Source organism: Misgurnus anguillicaudatus, chromosome 5 (assembly GCF_027580225.2).
Source record: "Misgurnus anguillicaudatus chromosome 5, ASM2758022v2, whole genome shotgun sequence".
In the NCBI taxonomy this organism is placed as follows: domain Eukaryota; kingdom Metazoa; phylum Chordata; class Actinopteri; order Cypriniformes; family Cobitidae; genus Misgurnus; species Misgurnus anguillicaudatus.
Genome location: NC_073341.2, coordinates 24,726,974 through 24,740,741, shown reverse-complemented (window position 1 = coordinate 24,740,741; position 13,768 = coordinate 24,726,974). Strand labels below are relative to the sequence as shown.

The 13,768-nt window shown below is 36.7% G+C and overlaps 1 protein-coding gene across 2 annotated transcripts in view; it reads right to left on the bottom strand.

The window, feature by feature from the left end:
- The window catches only part of tafa3b (TAFA chemokine like family member 3b), a 140,805-nt gene that overhangs the window by 80,443 nt on the left and 46,594 nt on the right, over positions 1-13,768 (bottom strand). The window lies entirely within an intron of this gene.

The window sequence follows — 13,768 nt, the reverse complement described above, 5'->3', positions numbered from 1 at the left end:
GTATGTTAGCAGCTCCTCTCATTAGCATCAATGTGTTTAATAATGGATTTGCCTCTTTACATTCACAGAGTGTCTGAAACTCCAGACATAGTGTTGTTTAGCAACTTCAGAAAGATATGGAGAGAGAGTATGTGTAAAAGAATAAGAAGAATAAGAGAGATAAACAACATATACAGTAAAAATGTGATTTTGAAGGGAAATTGCTTTCTAAGCTATGTGTCAAATTATGCAGATTTAGTGTACAAACTATGTATTTTCTGCTTAATGCAGAGGGCTGGATATGACGGCACATGCTGTACCAACGCATGGAAACATATAGAGGTGGACACATTCAAACACACAAAAAGATTTACATGGCAAGTAGAAGTCTTAGATTCTGCTCTCATTCGTACTGCAGTATTTTAGTGTTTTATATAGTTAGACTGTAAAAAATGCTGGTTTGTTTCGAATCATGCTTGGGTAAAAATGGAGGAACCCAATTATCATTATACAAATTCTTTATTATCATGAAAATACCTGAAAAGGTTTGAAGAACAGCAATATAAATATATCCTTAAGACATTTCCCAGCTGCGTGTCATAGCTGCATGTGTATGGTTCTTCGACTGCAGCGCATATTGAGTTTCTGCACGAGAGCGCCCTCTGGCTTTTGGATGTAGCGGCATTTCATCGTAATTAATTGAGAAGCATAACAAGCATCATGGGCCAATTTATAGGTGCACCCCGAATTTAGGTCAGTGTCTCCGTCTACCAACCACACCTTTTTTTGCCACGGTTTATGCATCTGATGAAGAACAAACTGTGCCATTTCTCTAATTAGGTTGCTCTGTATTTTGCACCTGGTTACTTTTGGCATACGTCTTGTGTTTTATGTAGGGCTGTCAATAGATTAAAAAATTTAACCTAGATTAATCGCATGATTTCATGAGTTAACTCGCAATTAATTGCAAATTAATCGCACATTTTTATCTGTTCTAAATTTACCTAAATGTAACACTTTTCAAGTTTTTAATGCTCCAATCAGTGTGGATTTGGTTAATATATATGCTATATGCAAATGTATGTCTATAACAGCCTGTTTACATTTTCAACAGAACCATCAACCATAGTTTTATTTTCCCTTTAGAACACCTTGTTCTTTCTCCATTTCTGTTTGCTGCTGATCATTTGTGACCCGTGCTGGGAAATTGAGTTGGGATGAGCAAATTTTCAAAAATTAGTCATTTATATTTTAACATTCTCTATTAAAAAACTTCAAAACAATTGAAACAATTGTTGGAATCTGACAAAGCATGACAGAACTACATCTGTTTATGCAGAGCAAAAACAATATCAATACATGTTAACCCCCTGGGGTCCAAAAACGCGGGGCCGCGTTTTGACGTGTTTTTTCATTATCATGGCAGAATCAACTAAAAATACTCCATCATTAATAATCATACACTTACGTGTTTGACATCATTTGAAACGGTAAAGGGTCTTCTTTAATATGTGTTCATTCACAATAACAACAGATCTTTGTGTTTTTGTCAAATAAAGAAAATAAACAGGGTGTCCATCCAGACATTTCTGTCTCTCAAAACACGTTACAAAAATCAATTGAAACTCCGCGATTCGTCACACAAGCATGATACACACATCCAAAGAAAGCCTGAAATGTCTACTTTTAAACAAGCTAAATATAATCGAAAACAAATATTGCCAGTTTATGTAATCTGCATTGAAGTAAAGAGAGTACCGTTTTTCCTGGCTGACTTCATTATCTGTAATTTGGTCACGCCCACAGCTGTTGACATGGTAATGAAGACACGAGCTGTTCAACCATAACAAGCAAAGCGTAAAGTTTGATCAGATTTAAAGACTTTACCGCATGTTTGGATTATAAACTTTATTCACACACGTGAGGAATATCTTCATTTATGTCTGGACATTGAGGAAGAGAAGCATTTATCTTTAACGTTACCTAAGAATAACAATGGAGAACGCACTGCTGGATTAGAAGTAAGTAACGTTAACAGTTAATTTATACCATTTATATTTGCTATCATGTAACTTAGTATGCTCATGGCTTGTGCAGTTCAGCCTACATACAGTAACGTTAAGCAACCTTAGCAGACTACACGCTTCGGATTGAAAAAGTTTCGCATTGTTTACAAACGGACGCGATCTCACGTAATGGCGGATTTCACTGTTGCATGCTGTAACAGTGTTAAACACAGTTATTCACTTATATCCTTCATGGAAACTTTCAGTAAGCCTGAACTGCTGTATCTTTTAAGTATGTGCTGTAATATGATTCCATGTTTACATGCTTATTTACAAACAAATCCGCGTGACCTCCCATAATGGCGGATATCTGTTACATGTTGTACAGTGTTAAGACACAGTTATTCACTTTCGTATCTGTCATGGCAACTTTGAGTAAATGCTGCACTGCGGGATTTGCTGTAAAATGATTCCATATTGTTTACATGCAAGGTAATTTCATACATTGCGCTTTACACGCGACACCGTTTATTATGAGCTCCGCGTTGTTTACACGGAGACGCGAGCTCGCGCACATCCATTTGCGATGTGTTTTTAAAGTTCATACTCGCTTACAGAAACGCGTTTAAAACAGGAGCTAGACGATAAGGGGATTTGCATCTGAAAACAGTCATCTGAAAACAGCTTTTTATATTAATTGCTGCAGATGTTTATCTGAGATTAAGTTTATGTACAAGATAGTATATGGATGTAACTTAGTATCAGTGACATTTACCCATCAGTTATATAAGTAAGGGTATTTCTGTGGGCAATTTATGCTAACAGCTGTTTATAACTCTCTTAGAGGTCTGCATCTCTCTCATCAGTACAAAACTATGAAGTGGAAAAACACTTTTTGGACAAAGTTATATGGTAACATGGGCCACATGAAGTTTACAGCTCTGTTGTGTATCAGTTTCTTAGTTTATACAAAGTTTTAGGAATAGGGTATGTTTCCAAATAAACTTAAAATGTCCTACCAACCATCATTTCTATTTTAATTATATTGTTAACTTAATAAACCTCAAACAAACATGTATACATTTGTCCTCACATTCTTCACTGTAGTTCATTCTCACATTCCTGCCTCATTATTATGCAGCTCATTATGCAAGCCTTTGTTTGCTTGCTGTCAATCAATCCTTCTCGCATACAGCCCGTCTAATCAAAAAGTGTCTTACTATTTCTAAATGAATACATTGTTTTATGTGAATAAGTAGGCATGGTGATTGTCACATCATTTTAAAGAAAAAACTCTAGACTACTAGATTATGTTTAGGAAAGTCTTGTTAAAACATGTTTAGTATGGGTTTTGTGGACTTATATCAGTGACTTAAAAATTTAGTTTTTTTAAAAACCACGCATAAACATTTTTCTCTCAAAAATACAAACATGTACATACATGTAGCTCATATAATATTTTAGCCCAGTTTGTGCTGAACGCAGTGGTATGAGACACTTCCCATTATTATGTTTTAAAGCAACTGAAAAAAGACCAAATGTAAGAGCATGTCAGAACCTCTGAGAGTGTCCCAAAATGGTCGGACCCCAGAGGGTTAAATATGTTTTTCTTTTATTGTTTAATTATGACATTGAGACAGACCACTTTAAGATAGTGTAGAGGATTTAATATAATGATACACAACAGATACTTTTACTCAACAACAGTTAATCCAAACATTCACTTCAGATATAACAGATTATAGGTCATACCTGCGTGAATTCTTGTCAAAACAGATATTTTTAAAACTGTAATTTTGTGTTAGATGTCTATACTGCCCTCCAAAGGCTAAGTGCAGTATCTACGCAAACACTGAAACTGAGAAAAATGGCTTTAAAGTTTTTTACACCAGCCAGTCATACATGTTACTGCAATTTTGGCACACACATTTCTCTGAAATGGGACAAAATTTAACCAGGAGACTTTGTCACAAGACACAACAGATCTCACAAAGCCCATTTTAACCCTTAACTCAATTTTGACCAAATGCGTAGTTACTGCGCTTTCGCTTTGTAGGGCAGTATATATATATATATATATCGGGGTCGCGCACTCGCGCGTTTGTTTGCATGCGTTTCAGACGTCTGCGTCAGACATCGCCGTTGAGTCTTGTCACTCTTAATAATTCTTTTAACATCAAGTAGGTCTTGCAGTCTATTTTCTATCATTTCTGAATGCTTTAAAAACAAAAACAAAAAGTGAATGATGACGCATCTTTGCTTTAGATTATGGATTTGGGACGGTACACCTCTCACGAAACATGCAGATAAAGATCATTTTAGATATTTAACGACCATTTACAGCATTGGATTCGCTAGACGAGAGCTTAATGTTCTTATTTTTATGAAAACCTCCGACTCATCTAGACAGCGCGGTTCACTTGCTGCGCCTCAATTCATCCAGCTGTGGGACAAACAGAAACTATGTGTTACGTTAATCGTGCGTTAATAAAATTAGTGCCATTAAAATGAATTTGGTTTATTGCGTTATTAACGCGTTAAATTAGACAGCCCTAGTTTTATGATTTTTTTTTTACTTTAAATGCAAAATACACTTGTTATTATACTTGAATAGAAAATATTTTTTCCAAACTATTTGTATTGATTTGTTATATAAACAAATTATTAACATAAAGTTATTACCATGCGTGACAATTTTTGTAATAACCAGTTTTCCAGACCTACTGTATGAAAATGATTAGAATTCAGATTTGGACCTTTGAATGTAAACTTTGAGAACCCCTGCTATAAAACATAATTTTGTGCATTTGGTATGATACAACGTGTCTGTATGCACTGTTAAAAATTTGCTGTAATTATGCAGCTGGTTTCCAGTAACTTACTGTAAGATAAAGACTAAAAATATTTCATGTTCATTTAACTTTGAACAAACTGTTGCCAGTAAATAACATAAATGTAAAATCTACAGTAAGTTACTGGCAACCAGCTGGCAGTAATACTGTAATTTCTACAGATTTTTTTACAGTGTGGTTTATGGTTAAAAGACAAATTATTTTCCACAAACCGTACATTTTTGTAGCTCCAAATTTCACACTCTTCCTGAAACTAAGCGCACAAATTTGAAAAGCACTGTGTCCCTGATTGGCCAGTTAATCTGTACGTTCACATTGTGATTGGTCTGAATACGTCAGCCAGAAATGTGACGCTCCTTACCATGTTTAAAAGATTCAGTTGCTAACAGGAATTAACTAACAGGCTGTGAGTCCGAAGCGGGAGGAATAATGTCGGTCTTGTCTACATCACCAATCCCAGGAAGTAAACTGTTGCCTACAATCCGTGTGTTTGTTGTAGTCCAAGAAAAGAGGTTTACGTTGAAGACGATAACTCACATCATCGTTTACTTTGGTGTATGTACCTTTTGCATATCGTTAACATGTACTAATACACACTTACACACCAAAGGAAATGTAAAAACGTGAATCGGACAATAGGGGCTCTTTAAAATAACCACCAGAGCAATGTTTGCGATAAGTATTTGAAAATACTGCACACTCTGCTTCTTGTCGTGCCGCATATCCACCTTGGGTGTGCATTATTTTTAAATAATTCAAAGGCTTGATGTCATCCAATCTATAAAGTTGTCACAGTTATGTTAAGTTTGTGTTTTTGGACTTCAGTTTGTCAGTTGCTCCAGTTTTCCCTTGTTCAGCATTAGTTCATTCGTTTTACTTGTTTATAATTAATTATCTTGTTTCTGTCTCCTACTTAAGTTTAGTCCTCATGTTCAGTCACCATTGTGTTAATGCGTGTTTTCCCTACCATGTTTCCTCTGAGTGTTATTATTAAAGTTAATCATGTTGGATTATTACTGCACCCACTGACAAAAATAATGTATGTTTCTATTGTAAGAGAGTTTAATATCACAGGCAAGTGTTATGTTTAACGTGTACGTGATATTTTTAAAGTAAAGAAAAGATGGTTTCTACTGTGTAACCATATAATGTCTATGCCCACAGTGAGTTTTTTTTAACGCAGGTAATGTTACACAGTACAGCGCCAGCATCTTAAACATTTAGTGAGAGAAAGAGAGAGAGCGAGATTCCTTTAATTAGTCCCGCTGGAATCATTGCAGATGGTGACATCATCACACATAGACATTTCTGTTTCTTTTTTTCTCGAATACAGTACAGGTTCATATCAAGCCCCTCTCTCTCTCTCCCATCGAGTATTATAAACCATGCTCTAATGTCTCTCTCCATATTCAGTTGGCCAAGACCAAATCAATCACACCATGCCAGAGAGCTTCATTTCATGTAACATTTCAAGTTTGTCATCATTTCATATAACATTTCAAGTTCAAAGGCAGAGGTCCAGGTACAAAATGACACCGAAAATAAAAACAAACATACACTCACTCATCCCCGTATAGGTTTCGTATTGTAGACCTCATTATGACCGAGAGACCAAAAGCATCAAAGAATATTCACCCATCACCTAAAGGCCCTTTCATCTTCTCTTCCTGCTTCTATCCAGACAGGTTTTCCAGGTCTTGTAACAAACGCTGCAGGCTGGTAGCTGAGCTGCTTTGTGCTCTATAAAATTAATGTGTTTGTAGTTCTACTGTTCTATCTCTCTCTCTCTTTCTTTTTCTCTCTTCCCTTAAGGAACAATCTGCATATCTGCACACAAAGCTGTATGAGAACATCTCGACGTATTAATGCATAAGCCCCCATAAAAACATTTGTATCTATAAGCAGTCCTTTAAAATCAACAAACATTGTGCAGATGTTGAGGAACTAGGAGGGCTTTTATTCTGAAATCAATATTGAAATGGCAGGTCATCTGAAAAAAAATCATTAGTTTTGATGTAATCTGCCTGATATTAGGGCATTACAGATTTTATTGAAAACAAAATACTTTTGTCACTGATAATGCAGTACCACCCAAACCTCAATTGCGCAAAGGATGCGGGGTGTCTCATGACTTACTGTTGAGCTCTGAAGAGATCACGTCCTATTATAGTACACAAAGAGATATGTTGGGGTTACTTTACAGCAAAGGGTAAAGTGTTTAGAGGGAGTTTTTTATCTATGTCTGTCTGAAAACCTGTAAAACCCTGAGACTAAAAAGCTTTGTCTGATAGTGGGTTGATAAGATCAGTTTGTGTCGTATCGATTTACCTAAAAGGCCACAAATCATGTCCAACACATCTGATTTCAAACTCTAATTGAACCAACAATGAAAGAGAGCGAGAGAGAGAAAGAGAGAGAGGGTGGACAGTATATTTATACAGAGGAATATTTTTACTCTCCCGATAGGTGTTTGTGACCTGTGTGCTGTGGGCCGACAGGACTGCCATACAGAGCGCTGGTGAAAATAATGACCGAGACTTGGCATCTATTCTCTGTCATGTGGCAGATTCTGTCAGGTTGCGGGCATCTGATGAAGGTGTGAGTTAGAAAGGTTGACTCACACTCTGTGCCAGTGGACCGAACAGGTGGTCAAACCCGACCAGCAATAAATGTGACAGATTACATCAGCCCATTTAATCCCGCCCACAAACACCTGATCTCAATCACACACTGGCACAAGAAATGACAACCAATTAAAAATGAGAAAATGCTTCTAGACGACTAACATCTGAGAGGAGGGCAGAAAAAGAAAAAGCAAGTAGCACAAAATGGAAGACTTCCTGGTGAAGTCACACTTGATTATCTAGAAATTGGACCAAATTGGTCAAACATAGGATCTATCTAAGGCTATGTCCACACGAAGCCGGTGCATTTCCTATCCGATCATTTTTTTCCCTTGCTCTAAAAAAATAATCCGTAAACACGAAACCACTGAAACCGACTGAAAGCGGTTTAGTATATATGCCGGACCAGTATGGGGCGCTGTAATTCTGCCACAGATATACACTATACACGGAGAAGTCGTCTTTGAGCATGCGCATAACCAACGTATGGTGTTGTCCATTATCGCCTGTTGGTCACCACAATTGCATAGAAGCAATAGATTTTGCTGTAATACAGCTAGTAGGCTTTAGTAGCTTCTGTAGCACGAACACAATCACGTAGTCGACTCCGCCGTTATTGTTGTTGCTGTTACGTGTGGCGCTTCCGACACGTGATGTGATGACGTTTTCGCTTCACAAAATATACGGAACCACAAGGGTGTCGGTTTCAGATTTATCCACTTTAGGACCCGGTTTCAAAAAATAGCGGATTCAGTCTCCCAAAAACGCCGGATCCGTGTGGATGAAACGCCAATACGATAACAAATTTATACGTATATAGTGATACGCGTCTCCGTGTGGACAGCCCCTAAATGATGAAGAAATGAGTTAGACTTGAACAGCTGGACATTCCCTGATTACAACTTTGGGAATTAAAGGTTACCTTTCGAGGGAACTTGTGCTGCGTCGCCATAGTGATGCTTTGGGAACACCTCCATTTGTATATCAAATTCAATGAATGGAGGGGCGTAACGTCACCATCAGTATTGCGTCGGACCCAGAAAGTATAAAAGGCGACCTGAAAACACCATCGCTATCTGAAATATCACAGAAGACGGTGTAGCATGGACCCAAAAAGTATGGCAAGGGAGACGCAGAGTCTCGTTCGCTTCTTAGGGAACAAGGGTAACATACGTAACCCGAGACGTTTTTCCAGCAAGGAATAATTAAGGATAACAGAAGGAAAGTTGTTGGCTGTTTGAATAGCATAGGTGTTACTACTGTATGGAGTAAAAATGCTGAGTTGTTTCAACACATGGTTAGGTAATATATAAATAAAAACACAGCTGTTGGGATAAATTAACCTATAAAATGTTCATATTTGACCCAACAAGGGGTTGAAACCACCTAGCATACGGTTAATTTAAAGGGACACTCGAAAATAGTCCCCTGCTATTGAAAGTTCATTCACCGCCATTGACGAGTTATCTCGTCATTTATGAGTTCATATTTAACTAATAAATATGCCTTTCTGGACAAATTTCAAAGTGAAAGTGTAATACAGAATTTATGAAAAACGGAAGTTAAAAAGATTTAATGATTTATTTTAACTGCCTTTATGTTTGATAGTCATTCTGAGTCTGATGTCTAACATAAATTCCTTTACAAAAACACAATTTTTTAAGCTTTTTGCTCAAAATTTTGTATTTTTGAAGAGAAATATTCATATTTCAGTGGTTAAATTAAGTAGAAAAAGTAAATATATAATGAAACGTTTTTTCCCCATTTTGTTTGTTTGTTTTGTTTGTTTATTGTTTGTTTGAAAGCAGATGGTGTGTTCTTTAATTTGATATAATTTGTTTATTTATTTATAGAAAATAATTTTTCCTGCAAGGAATTTTGTGAAAATTTTGTTAAAATCACAAAAATGCAGGTGGGCTACTTTTCTCAAAAAGGCTGGCGGTGAATGAGTTAAGGGGACTATTTTCGGCTGCTGCGTAATATCACTACGCCTGCTGCAGCCATGTTACAGCAGCAAAGTCCTTGATTATTACGCCAGAATGAGAGTATAGTTCCTAGACATATCGGCCTAGAAAATCGCAACTTTTCCGTCAGTCTTAGTACACGATGTAACTACACTCAAAACTCTTTGGTTATTTTTTTAGCGCAATGCTAATGGTCTAATCAGATTCAATGGATTATGCTAAGCTATGCTAAAAGTGATACCGCAAGACCCGGAGATCAGCTGAATGGATTCCAAAACGATAAAAATCAAATGTTTAACTCTAGGGGAGCTGGAAAATAAGCCTATTTTCAACAAAAGTGGAGTGTCTCTTTAAACCTTAAGTTTGGCTGTGTCCATATTTTACCAAAGCATGGGTTAAAAAAACAGCATTTTAGAATGTATATTTAGTGCATTACAAAAAAGATTTACAATAATTTTACAACAATTTGAAAAGTATGGTTCGTAAAAGTGACTAATGAGTCACGATCCAGACCATATCAAGACCTAAAGTCCTGAGACGCCAACAGGCCCAGGACACAGCATATGCTGGTGAGAAGCAATTGTTTGTACTTCAGCTGGGAAGGAAAACAATTCGGTTCGGCTTGATTTAGTCGATTCCTATTTATGTCTATCAACAGTAGCACCATTAGAAGCAAAAGAATTGTGTGGATTTGTGTGCCCTCATGCGTGGTTATCTCTGTGTATAATGAGGCAGTAAAAACACACCCACATTGACATGTGACATATCCAAAGCTCGGCCCACTCATAAAGCACATTAAGATTCTTGTTTATATGTCATGCCATGACCATGCACAGTATGCAGTTATCATGGCTCATCTAGCACAGCACAGTAGAGGCCATCACCACATGAACAAAAACACAACCTACGCACTCAGTTTTCAGTTTTTAAATGAAAAGCAGACCAACAACACTTTCTATTTCAAAACTTTCTATTTCACCACACATGCCTTGGTACACGTTTTCGTATTTACAGGCAAGCGTCTTCGCTGATGCATGCAGCTCAGCGCTGATGTTCTGAGACCCAATGTAAGGAGTTTTACACAAATGAAGGCTCTGTGCAGGATAAAATGTATAAAACAAGATCAAAGTGAAGCAGCACACTGCATCTGCAGCTTTTATATTCATCTTTCAGGATTTACAGTCAGAGAAAAGTCCCTCCACCACTTTGAGCCGAAGCAGCTCGAGCCAGATTGGCTCTGGGACATGTTTGGGAATTTAGGAAATATCTGAAATGCAAATAGCATCTCTTTGAAAAACAATCAGCGCGAGCTTGAGCTGGGGGAAGACCACCGATATCAGGTTTACTCAGCAAACCCTTAGCCTGCCCTCAAACAGGCTCTAATCCACTTTAAATCCACACGCTGTTTTATGGATTCAGATAGGATTGACCGAGTACTACTTTGAACTCGGCCTGTGTCTTGGCCCAAGTCAAAATGCCTCCTAGAGGATTTCTCTGTTAATAATGATAAAATCACTTACTGTAGGACTTTCTGATTGTCAATGCTTCACACACCTTGTTAAGGCTGCTTCTCAATCCGCTCTCTTGTTCAGTAGTCAGGGCACTAATCAGGGAGTCTGTGCACTAATCAAGTGCCCTGGAATGATCGCTTCCTAAAAATTTCCTCAACGCTAGGCAAAAACCAGTGAGCATAGTCCATATGTTCCCTTACCGGAAATCAAATGACCTTTTCTGAAGCTCCCCAACAGAAATCATGGGAGCAAACTCAATAAACTTTATGAAACGCGATACAACTTTTGAAAAGACAAACGGGTGATTCTGGCGAAAATTAGACCTATGAGGTGTCATGAAACATTTTGATAAAAAAGTAAATGCAAATAATAAGAATTATTATCAAAATAAGAAGCATACAGTTACAAACATCTCTTTATGTACTATTTTGCACATGATTTCAAATGACATCATACAAACCAATTTTGTTGTTTTTTCCACATTTAACGGGAATTTTTTCATTACCGCAACATGTCCATGACTGGATTTGGGTCATTAATAAAAAATCTAAAAAATAAAAAGCTTCAGTGCATGTTATACTATAAACATTTACAGTAAAGAAACATGTGGTATTTGGTGATCATTGGTAAATGTAGAGACAATAATAAGGAATATAAATGTGTCCAAGAAAAATTTTCTCATCCTCCGCAACAATTTTCAATCATTGTTTAAGCCCTCAAGGAACTAACATTTTCAAAAAAAATATGTTGGAAGGGACATAATTGACTGTGACACTCAAGATGGCTACCAAGTAAGCAGTTCTTATTTTTTCTCTTCAGATAAAGGTGTAATTTTGTTTATCATAGTACCTAGACAACTTTTTAGTTCTCATTACCGAAACATGAGTTTGTAAATGCATATATTTAATGTAATATCATGTTGCGTTAATGATAATTTTTGATAATGATAATCTAAAAAATTTTTAATCCTCTAAAATTAATGGTTATAGTAAGTTCAGACATTAATCTTATATGTGCAAAAAAATGGCTTCAAGGTACTTAAAAAAATCTGATGCTGGAACTGATTGAGACACAACCTAAAAAGTGGGCTTTACCTTCCCGCTCTATAGGTGACACTGATAGGCTGATTTCCCAAACGCCATCAAACACCACAACAAGAAGAGTTGCAGTATATGAATCAGCACTGGGGTTTCTAAAAAATATCTTCTTTTTATGTTCTACTGAAGAAAAATTGTCACCAACATATCGGTTTGGCCTAAGGGTGAGAAAATAAACGGCAACTTTTATTTTTGGGTGAACTATCCCTTTCACTAAAGAAACTGTACTCACAAGACTGCAGCTGAAGAACAAAACCTAAAATGGAGGTTTTCAAGAACCAAAAAGCAACAAGGCGGGACTCTGGGTAATTTTAAAAGTTAATGAGAGGCTGTGTGGCATAGGTGCACGAGGCCTGAATCATTTATGCCGGAGCAGCTCAGTGTCTGTTTCTGGAGAGGAAAAACTCTGCATGCAGTTATGAATTATTGAGAAAAGAAATGAGCATCCCAATGGAAGACCATTCCAACTCTCACAAAAAAAGAGTGATGAGACTAGAGGAGATGAGCCCGGATGAAAAGGGACTAGAGTTGAGATGAAATGAGACTAGATAGATAGAGATAGACAAGAAGAAAGTTTATGTCTTATGAGTCTATCTAATGCATTTAATAAGAGAATGCAAGGTATTAAAAACAATTGAAGCAATCATTTTACAGGCACAATGTGTAAGAGTTTACCATTGAAATATACAAAAATCAAGTATTACATATTTTGTTCACATTTGTTATTCCAAATGTTTTCAACAAAAGTTACATTAAATATATTATATAAGTGTTTCGGCCAAGTTCCTAATAAAAAATATGTTTTTATTTGCATTTATTTACTGAAATTTGAAATGGGAAAAATATAATCCAAATAACAAAAAAGATACAGGGCCCTATCATACACCCAGCTTGGCACTGTTTTCATTTTCACGTTCAGCGCAACATTGTTTAAATAGCAAATGCATTTGCACCCATTTGTGCGCTCATTGGCGTGCTGGGCTGAAAACGAGGTGTGTGCATTGTTTGCACATTGCTATTTTGAGGCAACTAAAATAGACTTCGCAAATTGACCAACCAACTAAAACCTGGTCTAAAGTCAATGGTGCACTTTTTTATTTAAAGAGCACATTATTATTATGCACCTATAAACGTGACAAAAACGTGTGTACAGATGGATGCTCAGCAGCACAGAAACCTTGTATAAAATATGAAAAATTAAAGGATTATTATTGTGTTTCCTGGACATAAATGATGACAGATAACAGGACTTTAGAAAGCGTGAAGAGCTGCTTCACCTGTAGCCTGGTAAGCAGATTTTTTGCTTTTAAAAAGTGCAATATTGCATTTATTTTTAAATGCCATCCCACAGATTTATTGTATATATAATGACTTTGTACCTCTGGATATGGTGAAATGAGAACCACGTCTTCATTTTTATACAGTCTGGTCTTTTTGCAACTCATTCTCTAAAAACACTGCAGTCGATGATCTACAATGGAGATGTTTATATCTAACCTCTGGAGAAAATCTAATAGTTCTTCAAAGCTCTGTGTATTAGCTCTAGCCGCTGCACAGACATACATTTTACAGACGCAAACCAACCACACTGAATCCTGATAATCGTTTTATGATTGGTTACTACCCCCATCCATCCAAACTTTGCTGGTTAGGCATTGTTCTTCATTTTGGTTTCATTTGGGCATTGTTAATTTCTTAGATGTTATCTGATTGGACAAAACAGAAAAATAAGGCG